General features: G+C 37.3%; 2 pseudogenes across 2 annotated transcripts in view; both read right to left on the bottom strand.

Moving 5' to 3' along the window:
• Positions 1–7,433: 7,433 nt before the first annotated feature.
• LOC147496105 (disease resistance protein At4g27190-like) overlaps positions 7,434–21,699 on the bottom strand; it is a 99,845-nt pseudogene continuing 85,579 nt past the window's right edge. The window contains exon 3 of the transcript XR_015199582.1: positions 7,434–9,405. The product of XR_015199582.1 is annotated as a disease resistance protein At4g27190-like (transcript). The remainder of the gene's footprint in view (positions 9,406–21,699) is intronic.
• Positions 11,338–16,964, bottom strand: LOC147496110 (uncharacterized; annotated as a pseudogene). The gene is made up of 8 exons (XR_015198237.1): positions 16,875–16,964; positions 16,688–16,765; positions 15,378–15,528; positions 15,025–15,247; positions 14,846–14,935; positions 13,790–13,925; positions 13,244–13,575; positions 11,338–12,463 (listed from the first exon to the last, which is right to left on the bottom strand). The product of XR_015198237.1 is annotated as an uncharacterized LOC147496110 (transcript).

Genomic DNA, 21,699 nt, shown 5'->3' with positions numbered 1-21,699 from the left:
AAGGATCATGTAACATCTCAAATATGAACTTGCGTGAGAACTGGAGACAGAAAATACAGGATAATGAATTACATGTGGTCAATAAGATTGTGTTAAGAGCAGTGCAACAGGGAAATACACTGTCCAGGTCAGAGATTACCAGGCTTTTGTGGCATAGCAAGTTTGTTCTCTGGGGCCTGCAGCTTGTTGACATCAATTTGTTATAACAAACTTTAGTTGTATCTTGTCCAATAACTCCACAGAAAACACAAACAATCTACTGTTTAACTGTCAATTCTTCAAGAAGGTTTGGGTAGAGATTCTGCAACAAATGAATTTCACCTTCTATTTAGTAGAGAATGGTAGGAAGCGAATGAGAAACTTAATGGAAGTTAGCCGCGGTCAGTGCTCAAAACGTTGTTCATATGCATTGCTTCTCATGCCAGCGCGGCAGTGCTGTGGAAGTGTGGATACACATCGACCGCCTAACATTCAAAAATTCCGATCCATAACCACTTTCTAATTACTTGGAAAATGTATAGCAATACTCGAAATTCCAGAAAAAGCAGTGGTAGGATGGAGGAAACTTTGGGTTAAATCTGACTCTGGCCTGTGCAGTAGTCCAAGCACTGAATTCAAACACATTACCCTGGCACATTAAACAGAAATGAAGACAGTCCAGCCAGAAAATACAAGAACTGGAGATTGTACTACGTGGACAGCTAGTGAAAACTTCAGCAGGCCCTCTGCACAGTAACGAACTTTGCTTCTTCTGTGCCTTGTAATAGCCTATTCTTTTGTTTGAAGGGAGGCCCAACTGATCACCAGAAGAGAAGCACACCTAATGATTTAAATATCTCAGGCAATGTTATAGATTTGTAAAATAATTTTGGGGCATTGTGCACGTGATTGGTAAAAGTATATAGTAGTGCCTACGTAGTAGGAGGCATATCCTATACGATGGTGGTAGTCCTTCCCTTGTACACATAATGTGTAAAAATGGGCATAGTACATTGTATACTTTTCCAGCATTTCAGACTTTCAGTAGAATTTGCTTGCTTGGCAGCCAAAAACGAAAACTAGTTAGGAATAAGGGCACCCTGAAATTTAATACTCCACGGCAATTATAATCTACCAGAAAGCTGCTCTAAGATATGTCTAATGACTCCAAATGCCTGTGAAATACTAATTCTACGGCGTATTCAAATCTATGTGAGTTTTTTTATTTTTTTTAACTTCAAAATAATCAAGGTGGATGCTCCACACCTGAAAATTTTCCTGTCCACTGGGTTACAAGATGAGCCTCATCATTTTCATTCCTACTAATTCACTTACAAGTAAAGGGGAAATTAAAACCAGAAAGATGTTAGATTTGAGACTGTACCGGCACTAGACAACTTGGTCAGTAAAGTTTCTATGTTGGGCGGGAAACTTCTCTCCTAAGCCTTGTGAGCAATCGCCATCCTATACTATCCAGCACACGAACTCTCTTAGAAATTTGAGAAATTTGGATAGTTTACTATTTATGTGGTACAAAAGATGATTTCAGAAACAACGCTAAGTTCTATGTCTTGCTGGGTGAACCATTGGTTTGGAACAATTTTATTAATGAGATGAGTGACTGAGATAGTGTTTTCACTGTAGAAGACCCAAGTATGTAAACTTGGAACTGAAAATATTTAAAGTAGGGGAAGAAATAGGAATAGATGTCAAAATATTTAAAGTAGGGGAAGAAATAGAAATAGAAATATGCCAACTTGGCCATGGTTTTGGATACGGTGGAGATAACTGACCAGGAAGACAGGTGTTTGTGGCGCTCAACAAAGGATGGTATCTTCTCGGTGAGCACTTTCTATGGTATTCTAACTGCTGAAGGTAGAGACCAAGAGAGTACCAACCCCCCCTCTTTTCCCACTAAACTGGTGTGGCAGGTTCCCATCTCTTTGAAGGTGAAAATTTTATTTTGGTAGGCCGTTTCGGGTTGCATTCTCACTGTTGATGTACTCAGACACAGGGGAACTATGGTGTCTCAAGTATGTACAATGTGTGACACATTTGATAAGAATATTTATCATCTTTCCTGTTCTTTTTCTTTAGAGGTGTGGGCAGAGCTGACACAACCAAGGGTAATAGCTTTCCCACTACTTGCTCAAGCTGAGTCTTTACAAAATTTTCTATAACTATGGCCAAGGAGAAGATACGGACAAGATATGCCGTTATGCCGTCTATTACCGTATGCAACTATTTGGATGCCGTGGAAAACAAGAAACAACCATACCTTCAGGGGCAAAGGGTTATCAGTTCAGACGGGCTATTGTGGCATTGGATGTCCACTACATATCAAAGAAGGAATTATAGATTCAAAGACCTTGTTTTCGATTGGTCGAATGTCTTAGCAGCAGAGTGATGCTGGTGTTCTTTGTTGGGTAGTTTGTTTGTCTATTTTAGTTTTTTCTAGGTAATAAAAATCACTTGTAAAAAAAATATGCATTTAAAAAGGTAAAACAACTGGAGCATAAACACAGATAATAAGAAAGAACCAAATTTCACTTTTAGAAACGTAATATACAAATACATACATATAGAAACTTCAAGTTCAATTATCTAAGAGAACTCGAAACTTGACTCGGGTTTTGATACTATGCCATCTGTCATAGCCTATTCCTATCTTACTCTGCATTAATTTGATGGCCAAGTTAATATTACCTGATTTTCTCGAGGCATTGATGAAAACCGTGGTATCTCACGCCCCCTATCGACAATTCCATCAGCCAACTCTTCAATGCTTCTTCATTTCTGTGTTCTTTGAACAATCCACTAATGAGTATGGTGCACGTGTAAACAGTCTGATCACAACCCTCCTCCTCCATTCTCTTAAACAACATTAATGCTTCATCCATCTTTCCACACTTAGCAAAAGTGTCGATAAGTGCATTGTAGCAATAAGAATCTCGTGTGCATCCTTTGTCAACCATCTCATCAAAAAGCTTCTCCGTTTCATCCACTCTCCCAGCTTTACCAAGACCATCAATTAAACTAGAATAAAACATGGCATTAATCAGCACACTGCTCTCTTTACAGAAATTGAAATACTCCACCGCATTGTCTAACTTCCCAGTCTTGCATAAACTGTTAACAATAACGGAATAACCCCATAAGTAACCTCATCGGATTCGAACCCTTCATCCTTCATTCTCTGGAAAAGCTTCATAGCTTCATCCCCATTACCATTCTTAGCATAGTTTTTCTCATTTTTTTTTGAGGACGAGCTAAAATTCTATATCGATGGGTGTTCCAACGGAGAAGATGACCGAAAAATCAGTCACGTGCTGACTTAAGTGAAGTCATGTGCAAAGTTTTAATTAGGCTTTGGGCTTCAGGTTCAGGTTCTTTATAAATATCCATAGAAATAAAGATATATATCCAAGATGGTTACATTGGAGACCCATTTAGAGGCGCGTTGGAAGTTTTTCGCTAAGGTCTGTTAAATCTGGAGATAGAGGCCCGTATCCAAGGCCCCGTTGATTTGCAACCACAAGGCAAATCAGGTGCATGTGCTACTTCTAAGTACATTGACAAATAATCTACATTATTCGCCTTAGGATAAATCAACAGTCGCCTATCAAAAACACACAATGGTCAGAGACTAAAAAGAGCTGATTATATCAAATAGCTCTAGGATTGCAAAAGAAATCAAACAAAGGAGAGCAGTTAGTATACCATTTATAACCGCCGACTTGAAAAGACTCAGAATAATGCTTCTTCATGTTCAACCTAGAGAAGTTTCTAATAGTCCAAGTGAATTTCGATAATGGAAGATCAACAGCAGGATGATTCTGCATAGTACCACAGCACTCTTGACCTATCAGTAATCAACAATCAACAGCAAATCAAAACATTGAAAATGCATCTCTCAGTAATCAACAATCAACAGCAAATCAAAACATTGAAAATGCATCTCGACAATTAACGTGTCATTCAAAAGAAACCCTTTCCCAGGGTCCCTTGGCTCCCCGAGACACAAATGACTTGTATCCCCAATCATATTTTTGTTCATTAAATTTGTGTTCTGAGACTGCAAGAAGAGTAAGGATCGGATTCAACTTATTACAAATAAATATGCCTATATTGTCCTAGTATACTAGTGGAACTTATACACACATATACAGACTTTTCAATCTGAGAAAAAGATAATGGGCGAACTCATAACAAACATTTTCGCAGTGTCTCGACCATTCATTTGATTAACCACTGACAAATCGAACTCTGCAAATCTACCCCAACCGTAAGGTAGATTAGCTGAATCTGCAACATCTACGTACACTGACAAAAATTTTACGTTGTTCCCCTTGGGGAAAATCAGCAGCCGCCTACCCAAAAACAACGATCAATAATCAGTGATAGTTTATACCAAAGGGTACTCAACAACAAACAAATATTAATAAGAGGATATTAATAGTAGCATGATACCATTTATAACCACAAGCTGTAAAAACATCGGAGAAATGCTTAACAGTGTTCAAAGTAGAGAAGTTTTTTATAGTCCATGTGAATTTCGACGAAGTTTCTGATAATTGATATGTCAAAACAAAATCAATAAATTGACAGAAAATGTCTAAATAAACTCGTTAAATTGATCAATTTTGTAAATTGAATTATTGAGGCTACCTTCCATAGAACACTACAACTTTAAACAACTGCGCAATTTATAGAGTTTATGAGACAACAGTGTCGTGTGGGTACATGCAAACATGCATGCCGTGGATATTTGGATATGGGTCCATTTAGGTAGTATCTAATTATCTTCTTTCTACAGTTTTCGTGTGGAAATACATTACTGAAGTATATGAGTCGAGCACTTGTTTGAAGGAGCAACAAACAATTGGAACCAATTTCTGTGAAACGAAGCCATTTCCATACCGGCAAAACATCGTCCAATAGAACTTTGCAAGTGCCAAATACTATCGTAGAAAGAAGATAAATATGACCACTCGCTAACATTGACTGAGCAGCACGTAGCAGTAGTTTTTAAACTTCATCTGGGAGAATGTGAGCAATCACGAATGTATTTTGAGGACATGACAAACAATTACACAAGGCCATAAAAGCAATAGAGCACCTTTCACTGACACTCAAACAGCATAGATCTTTACAACCTGCTTTATCTTGGCACGGCAAACTGGGCACCCCCACTTTTTACCTTGGATCTCATTCAAGCATAACATGCAACCAGACAAATGACCACAAGGGATGCAAGCCCCCTCTATTGGAGCATCCAAACATATCACACATGTTGAAAGTATGCTCTGCTGAGTTTCATTGTTACTAGGCACATCCCATCCATTGTACCCAACTTGGCTGGCTTGTACGACCACCTGCTGCTACTACTCTCTAGAGGAGATGCAGGTCCTCTCGTAGGGCCCCGATTGTTGGGAGTGGAGCTATTTTCTGACGAGTTGATCCAATCAACTGGTTTCCTGACTAAAACGCTCTTGTGTGCATTGGGATGCAGTGGTCTCTCGTCCATGGAGCCAGTCAGTTGATCGATGTCCTGGGTTGGAGTGGATAACACCTAAGAGTTTGTTGGATGACAAGATTTGGAGTCTGTACCACCTCCTGATGGTAAAGCGGGCTCAATGTCCCTCCACCTTTTTTTTTTCCCCTTTCCCTTTTTATTTCTCTTGTTTATTATAAAATTTTGTATCTAGTATGCATTGTTAAATGTCATTTGTCCATCAGCCTATAATTGGTCTCATCATTTTTTCTTTTACTCATTTTGTACACTCATATCATATCATCATATGTGGGATTTGAGATTGCCCACTTACACTAGGGAATTTATGCATCTATACTGTGTTTCTTATTAAGTTCTGCGATGCACTCTCTGTCACTGAATTAAGTTCGATAAAAGTTGGCCTTCCATGCTCGGTGATCTCTGCATGTCGGGCGCACTTGCATAGTTGCATGCAGTTGATGCACACTCTGAGCTATTACAGTTAAAAATGTTCTGTAAGAAGTTACAATTGACTTGTGGCGACCTGTATACAATTGACTTGTGGCGACCTGTATACAATTGACTTGTTGATTTTGTATATTCTTGAACAAAATTTTCATATCATTTCAATAATTTAATCACAGGATTAACATTCAATCAAACAAAATCCTAAAAAGAAACAAAGTTTCTGATGAAAAGCTTGAAACTACGAACAAACATGACACATACCTTGATCAAAAGGGTTTTCAGTGTAGAAGCAGGTTATCGAAGCAGAAAGGAAAACCGATTGAAGCCTAAAAGCGAAGATTTTCGAGAAAAAGATCATTTCAACCCACCCTTCGAAAGAGATGTTCAGGACGTGGGTAATCCCACTCGAGTGAATCCCACCACTCTCTTCTTCCATAAATTACTTCGAGAGAAGGTGGGGCTAACAGATATTCTCGGTTGAACAGAGGGAGCCTTTTCAATTCAGGGCAATTGGTTACAAAAACTGTTTCAAGAGAGTCACAAACCATCATGCCCTTCCAAATGCTCTTCAGTTTCGGTAGGCTGTCGAAGTAGAATGACTTCAACCTTCGGAGTGCGACAGTATAGTCAATTTCACATGGTTCTTCTTCTTCTACAATTAGTTCCTCCAATTCCGCACAATTTCCCACGCTGATCACTTCCAGGTATTGAAAGTGTTGTAATAACCTAGTTGAAAACAGGCGGTCCAGTTTGACAGTGTCAATTCTAACAGACTGCCAAGAGTTGCTGTACATGAATAGTTGACTCCAAGTGCTCTTCAGTTTTGGTAATCTTATTAAATCAAGATAATTTAACCTCGGGAGTACTGGAATGGCACCACTCTCATCTCCATCCGCTACCACTAGCTCCTCCAATTGCTTACAATCCCCCACGATGATCTCTTCAAGGTTAAGAAGCTGTTGAAGCAACCTAGACGACAAGAAAACTTTGATATTACGACAACTCCAGATCTCTAACCTCTTCAAACAAGGAAAAACTCCGTGTGCTGGGACCTTCTCATATATCTTGCTTAGACTCTGACACGATGCGATACCCATGTTCTCCACCCATTGTAGGAAGGGAAACTCTGATAATCTTGCGAAATGTTGAACTTGAAGAAATTGAATGCTTTTCGGAAGTCGGAGGGCATTACAAGGAATACCCTTTGAGTTGGACAAACATAGAATTCCCTCGTGCTGACTTTCCAAATAATATGCTTCTCTTTCCATTAGAATAAAATACTTTTTTAACTTTTCAAAGTTTGTAAATTCACCATAGGAAATAAAGTCCGACAGCTCGTGAAATTGGATTGTAAGATTCTCCAAGTGTGTCAAGCTTGAGAGTTCCCGCATCTAAATCTCTCCCTCTTTCTCACAAGATACACATATTCCCGATTTATTCCTCTCAATTGTAACTCTTCAAGTAAAGAAAACTTGGATATCAACTGAAGGGATCATTTCTTTTTCAATTTAGAATTGCCGCTGAGATCAAGGCTTCTGAGGTTGGCCAACATTTCCATCCCATGAGGCAGTTCTTCTATGGCCGAATATGTGAGCTTCAACACTCTCAGTGACTCAAGCTTGGATAGAGAAGGCACTCTAACTAATTTCCGACAATCAAGTAAGAGTAAACCACGAAGATTCACCAAATCAGAAAGTGAATCTGGTAACGACTCAATACAAGTCCCAGATAAATCGAGAACCGTCAGACTATTCATGTGCATAAAAAAACCAGGTGCAACGTGTTTCAGTGCACCAGGAATACTATGTGCAATGTGTTTCAGTGCAGCAGGATACTTCTGACCAAGGATCAATGTCAAGAGTTTTCGGCATTTCGGAATAATTGGAATATTTTCTATTTTACTATCCATAAACGAAACCCTCTCAAGATCTTCCGACCAATCATCTTCATGCGGTATTTCTGTTGATGAAAGCCCAGTTCTGACCATGAATTTAGATTTAGATTTTGTGATGTAAAGAGCCATATCCCTAATCAAATCATGCACTTTAACAAAGTCCCTATCAACTTCAAAATGAAGAGGACCTTCTAAAGAAACTTCATCTAGCATGCAACAACCTTTCAGTTTATTCAGTATAACACGGCCACGACGCATTTCATCTTCTTTGCTCGATCCCTTGACTAACCCTTCCATAACCCAATACTCAATCAACTCACTTGTGTTGATTTTATAATCTTCAGGATACAATGCACAATATAAGAAACACTTCTGGTGGTTTTCCCTCAATTGATCGTAACTGAATTTTAGACGCTGAATGACTTTCTCCTCCATGGCCATGTTCAAACTTGTACATTCTTGTAGATCTGATAATGCAACTCGCCACTCATCAACATCACCAACATCTTTGCTTCTCATAGCTCGCCCAATTGTGAGGATTGCAAGCGGCAAACCACAACACTCCGCAACAACTTCTTTTGCAATCTCTTTCACGTCGGGAACAAGCTCCTCGCCGACATTTACCAAGAACAGTTCCCATCCTTCGTCCTTAGAAAGCGGTTCAACTTTGACATCTTTCTGGCACAACATCCCTCTGCACACTTCCAATGATCTAGTAGTTAATACTATCTTGCACCCATTGTCTTTTGAAGGTTCGGGAACTCCTAGCTCATGTAGATCAAATGCCTCCCATATGTCGTCCAAGAAAAGTACAAACTTTCCCTTTCTTTGCAATGCACAAAATAGTGATGGCGATCTACTAGCTTCATCTTGTCTAGCAGAAAGATCCAAATCAACTACGTTCGCAATCTGCTGTTGAAGTTTTTGAGCATCAACATCTCTAGATACAGTAACCCACAAAACGTTTTCAAAACGCGTCACGTTCTTGCACGAAAGCTGCCATCGATTGTCTTCATAATGGTGGTTTTTCCCACGCCACCCATGCCGTAGACACCAATTTTCTCAAACTCATCACCTACTATATATTCCCAAACCATCTTGAAGTTCTTATTAGCAGTACTACCAATCAGTCTTGTAGTCGGCATCTCCATTCCCAAAAACGTCAAAGACTCTTCTGAGAATCGACTAGCCTCATCTAATAGACCAACCATCTCTTCAGTGAACTCCAAAATTTGTTTTAGCAATTTCAGTCGTGAACAACTAGGCGAACAACAATTAGGTAAAACTCCACTTAGGCATCTTCTTCCCACGTTGGCTTCCTTGTCCACATCATCCGCCTTATTTATAACATTGTTGGCATTAGTCAACCAATTTTGTGCTTCACTTGTGCGCTTCTTTCCTTGTTCTACCTCTGAAATTCGCAATGTTTCGTCCACCTCCTTTACTCTGGCAATCAGATCTCCTTTTTTGTTTCTCAATGTCTGAATTTCTTCACTCAGACTTTTGACACCCAACTGATTAAGCGCACAAGTCAGTACGCTTCCAACTGCTGCTCCAACAACTTCCATACCTGTCATTACAACACATTGGTTGTTAATTAAAGTGACGAGACATGATAGCTATTCCAGTAGGATATATGTAAAATACATAACATTAAGTAAATAGAGAATATGTATAATCTCACTTGTTTGTTTGGGCAGTTGGTTGTTCTCTGAACCTCTAATAACAAGAAGCAAAGGAAAACGTAACGGGATATCTACACATTTAAAATCAGGTAAAGGTGGAGAATTAGCAGCTAAAAATACAAATCAGTTTTAAGAGATAGTCATCATTGGACATTTCAAATAAGTGATGGATCAAGAGTTTAAGTTTGCAGAACATGGTTATGTTGTTAACCTTTAACAAAGAATGGCGATTAAAAAACAAGAGTAATAATCAAGTGTATAATAGCAACTAACAAGGAAGAAAATTTGTAATAAACTGACCTTATATATAATATAATTGATCGAGTGATGTTAAACTCAGTACTAGTCCAAGATCGACCAAGCTAAGCAGACCACCACAAAGAAGTTATGGAAAACTCTCTCCGCTGTTTGTATATGACAATGGTGATAAGAAAGAGAGAATGTGGGAGCCACAAATATCATATTTTACAGTGTATTATTACTCGGTCTCTTCTCTTTACTTAATGTCTTCTTCCTTTGTGCATGGTGGTGGGTCATCATTTGAATGTTATGCTTGGTACTTTGCTAAGATCGTAAGATGCTTCCTGGACTGTTGTTGACTTGCTTCCTACGTAACTTCATTTGAATTTTTGATCATCCAATTTTCTGTTTTTGCCGACATAAAAAATTTAAATTTCATTACAAATGTGATCAGTGTGAATTCTTTATGAATGGTGTAAATATTGTACAAAGTCTGGTCCGGAATTAACATCGGTTTAATTGTAAACTAAGTAGTAAAAAGATAAATGAATGAGAACATAACTTGCTAGTTAAAATCAAAATTTTGAAGCTTGAATAGGTAATAGGTAACCGACTAATCTGTACAGTATTCATGATTTAGTGTATTACAAAAAAATTGTTTATCTTTTATCAAATTCAAAACAACCCAAAACAATGGCCACCTACACACACGTGCAGGTACTTCGAGGTTCTTACCGATAAAAATTCTAATTACTAATTGTTTTTGGAACCAATTTATACACTCTTTGATTCCTTTTGCCTCACAACTTTGCCCAGAAAATCGAGTTCTGTTGTTCTGTTAGCCATTAGACATCAAGCGCATAGGTATAACCGTACAAGAGAGAACAAATTGAAAAGGTAACATCACTCGCACCCTTGTTCTAATACCGAGTTTATCACCACAGAAAAGGATTGATAATCTTCTACTACTAGGCTCTCTGTAAGGGCGCAGGCACCTTTCAAAAGCGTCTAGATCCCTAGGCTCATATTGAACACTGAATTTTGTGTATATAATTTGCATATTATTAACATACATGCTCCACTTTTTGAAACTTTTAGCTAACGTATCAGTGGTTCTTAATCCTTTCATCAACGAAATGATTTAACAATTAGCATAAAGAATAAGGAACAAGGTGTAATGAAGAGTTTGAGAAACATAGTTGATGAACAACCGTTTGTGGTCTCACAAGAATATGAGAAAGAGATGTATAACTAATCGTTGAGTTTATTTTTGGCGTATCATCTTCAACGACAATAAGTTTTGAGGCACATGTATTTACAAGTTATGAATGTGATACTCATATATAAACACAGATTGCTGACAACTGTTGAAACTTATAAAGAAAGAAAATATGTCACCCATATTACTAGTGAAACAATAGAAATAGTTGCAAAAGCTTGGCTTAGTTCCCATACAAAATTTTGTTGTTGAGGTGCCAAATTGTCCCAGTCTGTCCTCCTATATGCACCAGTATTTGCAGATTTAAGGAAGCAAAAGGGCATATCAAACACAATGACAGAAAGGATAATAAAAGTGCTCGACAAACAAATAAAACATAGCATATATGTATCTCATGTTGATTCCAAATCTTATAGGTCAAATTTGATATGATATGTCAAGAAGGACACATGCCTTACTATTAAAGCAGCAGAAAACAGAATTAACCTATGGCTTGTAAGGAAACAGCATTATTTTGCCCAACTTAAGTTCAAGTTCAAGTTCAAGGTTAAAGTAGCATGCCACCTACTTGTCGACAGTGATTGGTTTGTGAATCAGTGGTGGAATCTCACCTGAAGTAGCCCACTTCTTGTCAGTCGTAATCTATAAGAGTTAAAAAGGAACTAGCAAAGCCCCTCAAGTAAACATGGCAAAGAACTTCACCATTAGTAAACCTATAGCCATTGATACCGATTACAACAAATACGGGTATCCTTTACTTTCTTTACTGGCTCCAGCCTAGCATTGCATTAGACTCCTTTAGTCTCTTACAACCCTTCCTCATTTACTGGAGGGGACTTGTTGCATGAGTAGCTAATACTGTCATGAAGATTGTACCTTTCTGCTGCGCAACCAAGATCCTTGAAGGGTTTTAGAGTATGTGCCAACATCACTCCAGGGGCTGGACTTCCAACTTTGAACAAAGTTACGCTTATCCCAGAAGATCTACCTGTCACTGCATACTTCCTCAATCCTCATCTGGTAGTCATCGAGAAAATTTGGGATTTGGCGATTTGCCCTCTAATCCCATATGCAACTCTTGAATCCGACCGTAGAAGAAAGTTTCTTTCCATGAAATTGTGCAGGTGGAGAAAAGTGAGAATAGTTGAACTCACATATAAAGAAGCTCCAATAGGATTCAGTCCCAGCTGCCGTCATCCAAAAAGAAGTCATAAGAGATATGAGCCAACATCCCTAATAGTGAACCTTCTTTTTGTACTTGGTTCTGAGCATAGACAATCTCCTTTGTAGAAGCAATTTCTCCTCCTTCTTTCCCATCTTTTCCAAGTAGAACACAATTTTTTTCAGCATAGTCACCACCTCTTCGCTCTCGTAACCCAACTCTTTCTCTTGAATGCTCAAAACCCTCTTCAGCAAGGCCAGTACGTCAGCATCATCATTCCCTATTCTTACTTGAATGGAAATCAAACAGTCGAGAGCTTCCGCTGCACAATCAACACATCATTCACAATTTCACATTATTAAACAAAAAGGCGGAGGGGAGGGGGTACTTAATGGCCAAGGATACCCATCAGCATTGGTCAAGAAACTGATTTAAGCACCATTATAAGTTTATAACCATAGCTAGCATTCAATCTCAACACTAGATAATATTGTTGTCAGGTTCTGCTATACAGTGTATAATACACCTCATATTGAGCACTTGCGCTATTGGTAGTCTCAACTACTTGGACTCTTTATCTGAAAGGTCTTCGTTACTGTGTGTCATTCAAATGTTTTCCTCTGAAACCCATGACGTCCATGTGTTAGAGAACACTTAAATTTGTACACAGGCTTTCATGTTTTAACTTCGGGAAGTTCAAATTGACAAGTGAAATCATTGACATTTGGGCCATGGTACAGATATCATACCCGCCCCAGCAAGAAAAAAATACAAAAACAGAGTCACACACCGACCCAAACAAAAAGGAGTGGCATTACAAGATTAGCTAAGAGTGTATACACTAAAACTCCCAAAAATGTTAGAAAATAGATTCAAACTGTAAAGGTAAACTAAAATCAGCTAGTCATTAGCCTAAAAGTAACTCAAACAAATCTTGTGTATACTCTTTTACGTTTCATCTCGCGTAAATATAAAATGGTTAGAATGACTTTACAGATTAAAATCCTCTGTGAAGGAACAAGAATAATAAACTAACTAACTACTTAACTTGTGTCATGGTTAAGACTAAGTTCTGTCATGGACTAAGTTGGAAAGCCCTTACCATATATCAGAGATTTATTCCCGACTGCCCTTTCACGGATGCACACGGCCTCCAAGGCAAATTGCTCCGCCTCTACGTCCCGTTTCAAATGGTAAAGTGTTGCGGCAGGGCTTAACATTGGGACAGTGATTGATGGATCCTCAGATCCCATAGCCGTCTCCATGATCCGGAGACCTTCCCTTTGTAAGCGTTCAGCCTCCACAAAATTCTTTGAGCGTGAATATGAGGTAGCAAGGTTTAACAGGTGGGTCACTGAACTGGGGTGTTCGTTTCCATTATACTTCTCAGTTGTTAGCAAACACTCCTTCAACAGCTCTCGGCCCTCGTGTTCTCTGAGACAGTTGAGGATACAACAATTTGGTTAGACACATCTCAGACATTCCTTTTTTCCTTTCATAACGGGCGATTCACTTGTCCCTAACAAAGTGTTTTTGTTGTTGAGGAAGCAATGAGATAATAGGAAAATGGAAAATATAATGGATTTTAACTTCAAAGTACAAATACTCTTTACAAAAGCCCATGGCATATCGGAAGCGAAGTCACTACCTTCCTGCAATGTGATATAAATCTGCCAACTCTATCCTAATCTTCTCCATGACTTCATCATCCATAGCTATGTATTTTGAATCCTTTATAACTTGAAGGCCTTTCCTATATAATTCAACAGCTTCATCCAAGCTACCTGAAAGACAAGAATACAATAACCAAAACTGTTACGTGAACTATAACTAACACTATTCAGTTAATACCTGATATGAGCTTCACATGACACACATGGTGCAGAAAGTGAAGGATATCACCTTTTGTTAACTAGTGACAGGTCACATCAAAACAAAACCTAAACTCAGATGGATCCACTTTATCATTCGGCGGTGTTTGAAGCACCAAATATTATATACAATCCAGTAGAAAGGGAACATTCCACTCATTGAAAAGTAACTTTATAACAACATAGAGTCCAAGGTTTAACCTACGACACATTATTTTACAGAAGATTTTCAGCATCAAACGTTTTTTTGTGGGATTCCTCACTTCTCGAAAACGCATTACATTTTTGTGAATACGCTCTTTACCGACTTGTATGTTGTATTATGTTGTATTAACTTTTTATTCGGACCAAACACTATACTAAAACATCTCTATTTCCAAGGGATAGGGTATGCTAACCCCCTGCACCAGACACAGCCTTCGGAAGTTGGAACATGCTTAATCCCAAAGGTTGGCCACTTTTGCTATTTGAAAGATATTTTGGCCACCATAGCACAACTGGTAGGTTTGCCAATGGGGCTATCTTCACATCAGAAAACACCGAAATATGGTACAATAGCTGTTTTGAGTATAAATCAGTTTCAGCCTAACTGAATATGATACACATATATGAATTGGTGTCCGACACGGGTACAAAACGTCCGACACGGCATCTTGAAAGAGCTTGGATACTGGGACGTGTTTTTATAATTTTCAGTGGTCAGACCACCTGGTTCCAACTCCTTTTGATATTCATTTTAATATGTGATTTATTTTGTTCAGAAATACTGGCAACAAGCTCAATGGAAATAACAAGTACAACTAAAGGTTTATGAATAGCAGTACAACGCTTACCTTTTGCACACTTAGCATTAGCAAGGGAACACATAGCTATTCCAACTCTTCCATCATGGTCTCCATATAACTTTGCATGTCCTTAAAATTCTAGAATGCAAAACACACATAGGTATATCAGAATATGTGATATAATGCCTAGACCCAAACAAAAGAACATGCAAGAATATAAAAATTACCTGTAAAAACAGTTTTCTGCATCAGCAGCCTTACCTTCCCGGATAAAAAGATTTCCAAGACCTATTAAAGGCACCACAACATCCAGGCTTTCAGCACCTCTGCTCTTTTCTAGAATATCGACTGTGCGGCGGTAGATTTCTACAGATTTTGAGGCCCTTCCAATAGAAGTATAGACTTTTGCCATTCCCAGAAGTGATGGTAATAGAAAAGGATCACTCTTTCCTACACAAGGATACGCTTTAAACTAAGCATGTCTTCAGAGAATCACAGAAAATAAAAAAAATATTGCACTTTTTAAATTACTATAACTGCATTGCGTGGAACATGAATCATAGACCAGCTCGAAACTTACCAAATAAACCTTCTAATATTTCAAGGCTTCTCTCATACATCGCCATGGCCTCCTCATACTTCCTGAAATTAGTGTACATAGTTCCCATATGCAGCAACACTGAATCCAAGAATGGCTCATTGTTCTTTACATTCCCAACAATCTCTTCCAACTGTTCATCATCGAAATAATGTATTTTCAAGAAGATGCACATGACAAAAACAAACCAGATAGACTCTATTTTCTATGACACATTTTCATGAACAACTCTCGAATATATGAATATGGAATTACCTTTCCAAACACAACAACACATCACACAGCCACAGACACAAAAGGAGGAAAAGTGTCGACAATCTCATGCAACAACACATCGATGGATGTTTCAGAGAAGAAAGGAATTAACAGTTTTCTATGAAAAACCCCACACAAACCCCACACATTTCCATCAGTGTAGTGGGAAAAAAATATGACCACTAATTAGCTGGTGTTTTTCCTCATAAAGAGAGTACTATAAAGCTTGTTCTTTACTTATTGATTACTTCCATTCTCCTCATCTTTGTTGTGGCTCCTAATTCCAATTTTTATTAGCGAGTGGTTTTGTGTCTCCTTATCTACCTCTACCTCCAAGAATTCTAGTGTCCACCTGCTCATAGAGCACTATAGGGTCATTCAACTAAGATGCCACATGCAAAGTAATTAGGCTAGCTTGCATTTTCCACTTTCATCAGTAACCAGAACAAGTGAAAACAGTTTATATGCATAGTTGTCAACTCCCGAATCGTATCGCAATTCGTTTTTAATTTTCAGTGAATCGAAAATCAAATCGAGTCGCGAATCGTAAGATTCACAAATTAATAAATCATTTTATAAATATGTATATTTTCTTTTATATTTTATATTATTATTATTATTATTAAGTATCCAATTACAGAAATTTTAAGGTCCAAGGATGGAGAATGTTTAAATGAGCCATTTGCAATTGTCGGATTGAGAATTTAAGTTGGGGTCCAAATGAAAGAAAAGCCCAAATAAGTTTACTTACTAAGACTGGCCCAGTTTTTAAAGATCACCCATTTCTTTAAAGTAGTCACGTGTCTTTCTAACTAGACCTAATATCTTCGTCAAAACAAAAGGCGCCGCAACTCCTCTGTTTCTGTCTCTTTCTCTCTTCTCGGTTCAAGCAAGAAAAAAAGAAAAAGGTACAAGAAGAAAAAGATCTGAAATATGAAGAAGAAAAGACATTTTCACTGAATCGTTGGTCGTTGAATCGTGCGATTTTTACGATTTTATCGGTTCGAATCGCGATTCCACTATCATCCGATTCATACCTGCGATTCCAAACTATTGTACTTTGACTCGACTTGAATCGTACGATTCGACTCGTGAATCATATGATTTTGACAACACTGGTCATATGTAATTAAGTCATGTGTAAACGGTTTAAAAATGTTTCTAAAAGGTGGCTTACAATCCTAGGAATGTTGCTTTAGATCTTCATTACCTACCCACTATTACACGAAATGCAGTTTGTCCTATGTACCAAGATGTAGGGCGTTTCTGAAGAACCTGAATTGAAAACTGAGTACTTGATTCTAACTGCTGCATATCGATATGAGATAGATATCGACTGTTAAGAGGACTGTTCAGGATGGAGAGTAAGGAGAAAAGAAAGCTTGGACAAAAGCAGTTGAAACCCGACCGACATAGTCAGGTCCATTTTTATGCTGACTCATTCATCAGATTTCAACTCCTTTCATGGTGATTTTCTCTCCTAAACTCTTTGTTTTGAACAATCTTCCAACTAGTGGAATTTATCTCCAATCAATCTACAGTTGTTAGAATCAGGCTCTGCATTAGATTCTCCCGAAAGAAACCAATATCCCCTTATGGTTTGCCATTGTATGAAAAGATTATAAGGATCTACACTAGACCTTTTTGGGCAAACTTGGATATGAAGACCTGGATTTCAGTAAATGACGCAATCGACTCAGAATCCTTTTCTTCTCTTCTGCTGATGATACACATGATTTGTTTTTCAGTCAGCTCGAAGCAGAAAAGACCTTTAACTCTGGATGGCCAAGTACTCTAATGGACCATCAGTTAAATCTTTGGTCAATGCTGATACTTTTGTTACGAGGTTTCCTAATTGCTTTGCAATTCCTTCAAATATAACTAGGTGTAGAGGGCCAACTGCATTACTTAAGTTGGAATATATCAATTAATGTATTATGCAAGAATCGGGTATTTGATTTCAGTTCACACAATTGAAGGCTAAAACTTATTGGAAATCACCTGATGGGATTCAAAGCTAAATTGATATATTTTAATAATTTATTGTTGTCCGCTAACCAAAACAACCGGTGCTTTGTTGACAGTTACTAAATTTAAATGAAGTTACCGGCTATCACACACACAAACCACACAGGGAAAGAAATGTGTAAAATCTGAATGCACACAATGCATGGAGGAAGTGTTCTTTGCAATCCAGGAAGTTTAGACAGCTGAAACGTATGGTAGAGGTTATGTGAAGGGTCTGTAAACAGTTCATATCAGTTCCTAAGATCCAAAAAATACTGATACATGGATCTCTAAGCTTTCATCCATAAATCTACTCCAACAACTCTAATACAGAACCACTAGAAGAAAGGAAATCATCATTTCTTTAAAGTAGTATCAAGTCAGGAAATTAGAATTTGGTAGCGTAGCTCAAGGCGTCCTAAGAACATCAGTACGCTTCCTCTTTACCAAACAAAATAAGAAACACACAAAACTAAACATATTGCACGACTAACACTCCAAATCATCATTCAATCCAGCACAAATATAGATGCTTCTATAACAAAGAATAATTTAAAAAGACACAAAGCTTGCAAGATCTTTCCAGGAAAATAAGATTATCGAACACAAATTACATTGAAACACTCGAAACCAAACATTGGAACCCTAGAAGCTCCTGAGGCTCATGATCAGTACTTAAGTTGTGTGTAAAGAGTTTAAATATTTCTAAAGTAGAACTATATTCTCCCAAAATATCTGATTGTGTCATTGTGATCAGGCAAACTTTTATCTGTGTGAAAATAGAAATCTCGAGTATGAATTCATATCCAGCTCCCCTTAACACTCCTGATTGTGAGGACTTCTATCTTCTATCATATTCTATTTTTTAATCAAAATCTGGCTCTGAATGTTTAAGAAAATGCTGAGGGTTCAGAATAGGCAGAAGCTCTCACCTTGTTGAAAGGATTAACTATAGCTAAAGAACTAGGCGTACAGAGACCTTATGTAGGTTCTGAGTTCCTACAGCAAAAGCTTGGTGGATGCTATGAGGTTTCTTACTCCACTTTCGGACGCTCAAAATCTCTGGGTAAACAGTTTAGATATTTGTAGAGTGACCTATATTGCTAGGAATGCTGATATATACTCTATAATCTGTAGCTTAGTCTGAATCAAGTTACTGGTTTTCTGAAAACTAAAAAAGTGAAAAGCTAAATGCTTACAAATGGTTGCATGAAGTGATCAAGGATACTAAGTTATCAACAATTGTATACAACAATTGAGGTACACTAAAACACTTGAAAGTATCAATTATGTATCTTATTGGCATCTACTATCTAGTCGAGACGATTGTGAACTGAAATGAACTGTGATTGTCTCATAGTAGAAAATAATGTATCAAATTATTCCAATCAGGCAAAATAAATCATATGCGAATCAGGAACTAACTAAAATTACAATAAAAACCTATAAATTTTATAAAAAAAAAAGGCATACCCAGTTTTCTGTTGAAGAATGGTTGGAAACTGAATCTTAACATAAGTGCAAGCGCAGATCACTAATAACACAACTGTTAAAAACGAGTGGAAATTGAACAAACAACAAACTAATTAATTACGTGTCACATTCAAACAAACGAGTAAAACATGATCTCTTGGTTTACGGAGAAGAAGAAACGAGGCTGCTCCTCAATTCTTTTCTCGATTTTTCTTTTTATTGGGTTTGCAAAATATCGCGACATTTCGTGATTTTGGAGTGTTGCATGTGTTTGGCTGGGCCTTGCTATTCTAAATAGGAAAACCAATAGTGGTAAGAGGAATATATAGGGGGTTATCATGTCGAGTATATATCTCATGCAGAGGTCCTCATAGCATTCCCAATGCAGGTGAAAATGGGGGGTTTGTGAAAATAGTCACCTCTATTTTGTGGAAAACCAGTGCCCAATGCAAAGGTGAATAACTGGTGACTATTTTCCCAAGTTGAAACCAAGGTGAAACCTTCAACCGAGATAGTGGCTGACTTGATATCTTCGAATGGGATTTTGGATTCCGTCTCGTGTGTTTTTTTTTTTTTTTTTAAATCAGTTTTTTTTTCCGGACGGAATGTTTCATTCCGTCTCGCGTGTATTTTCGATTTCTTTCGGGTTTTTTTTTTTTAACTTCAGACAAAATACCAGACGGGATGTTACATTCTGTCTCAATCAAAAAACCTCTAGACAGAATCCAACATCCCGTTCGAGATTTTTTTTTTCACCTTTGCATTGCACAGCTTCACATTGCTTTTCACCGTAACGGTGAAAAGAGAGGGAAAAACTGCCTACGTGGAGGTGATAAGAGGGGGGGGGGGATCCATTTGCATTGGGAATGCTCTCAATATGATAAGATAAAACCAACTAAAGATGTGAAGGTGGCATGTAGTCCTCAAAAAAATTGTATTCCATGAAAATAAAAAGGCCTATGAGCAAGTTGCATCTACTTTGAAAGACTATAGAATTCAACTATCATGTATAACAGTTTACTGAAGTAGTCCTAAGTATAAGGAATTGATGAAGCAAATGTCAATCTCCAAAGCAGGTAACCTGAATGATCAAATTAACTTAGAAATCTAAAGAAATTACATTTTTGTTGTGATAACTATTATTTGTCTCAATACTTCAATATTGCAAATGGTGCAATATAGTATACAAACAAACATTCATTGTCACCTATGTCATGATATTTGAGAGCTTGCAATCTCTTAACAAAAAATAGAAAAATATAAACTCTTCAAACAAAGTATGCAATGAATCATTAGCTATCAATATACATATATTATTTATTTAAGTGGACTTTAGGCTTTTGAGTCATTAGCTATCTATGTAGCAAGTCCGGCCATAGGCCGGGCCAAATGGCTAGTGCATAATAGGTGTTTGAACCTTGTTCTAGTCAATGTAACTTGTTTCTTAACTCACCAACCCCATAAAGTATTTCACCAGTAACATTTCTTCCAACAAAAACCAACCTCTTCATGTCCTTGAAACTACTGATTATACCATCAAGAGAACCAAACAAAGATGGGTTTTCAATGAAAACTAGTTGTTCTAAAGTATTGAAGTTTGAAAAGTACCCAGGGAGAGAAACGTTTGTAGTTGAATCAATGAAACATTTGTAGAATAAGAGTTTACGAAGGTAAGTTAAAGAAGTGAGTGAAAGGGTGAAAAGGAAGAAGTGCTAGAACAAGGTGGAAATGAGGAGTAATCTGAGACATAACCAAAGTTGAGTTCAGTAATGTGAGGAGATGTGACACCATTTTTTTCAGTGGAGTAGTAAACTTAAAACACTCCTTAACAAACTTAAAACAAACTTAACAAACTTACATTAGAAAAACGAAAAACGACTAAAAAGGGTATCAAACTTTACAGCTTTTGACAATATAGGGACCAAACTTTTTTTCCTAACAGTTTGGAGACCAAACTATTTGATTTTTACAATGTAAGAACTTCTGTTAAATTTCTCTAACACCGTTTCTAATTTGTATTAATTTGTATTTTATTTTTCAACATTGCAAATTAGAAAATTTATATTAATATTTTTCAACATTACAAATTAATTTATATTAATTTTTTTTCAACATTACAAATTAATTTTCATTTGTATTAATTTATAAAATAAAAATTATAAACTGTGTTAGAGAAATTTGACGAAAGTTCCTACATTGCAAAAATCAAATAGTTTGGTCCCCAAACTGTCAAGAAAAAAAAGTTTGGTCCCCATATTGTAAGGTGTAAAGTTTGATACCCTTTTTAGTCATTTTTTCTTAGAAAAAAGCACCAACTTAACAACATTTCAAGAACTTACATTAGAAAAAAAAACACTAACTTAACAACATTTCCAGTTTTCAGAAAAAAGCACCAACTTAACAACATTTCAAGAACTTACATTAGAAAAAAGCACCAACTTAACAACATTTCAAGTTTTCAACAAGAGTCAAGGAACGTCAACGTCCACACTACCTTCACTTGACAACGTCCACACCACCTTCACTTGACGCAATTCTTATCTCTAAGATATAAGTATAACATAATCCC

This window comes from Coptis chinensis, chromosome 6 (assembly GCF_015680905.1).
Source record: "Coptis chinensis isolate HL-2020 chromosome 6, ASM1568090v1, whole genome shotgun sequence".
NCBI classification, from domain to species: domain Eukaryota; kingdom Viridiplantae; phylum Streptophyta; class Magnoliopsida; order Ranunculales; family Ranunculaceae; genus Coptis; species Coptis chinensis.
This window is presented reverse-complemented; position numbering and strand designations above follow the sequence as displayed.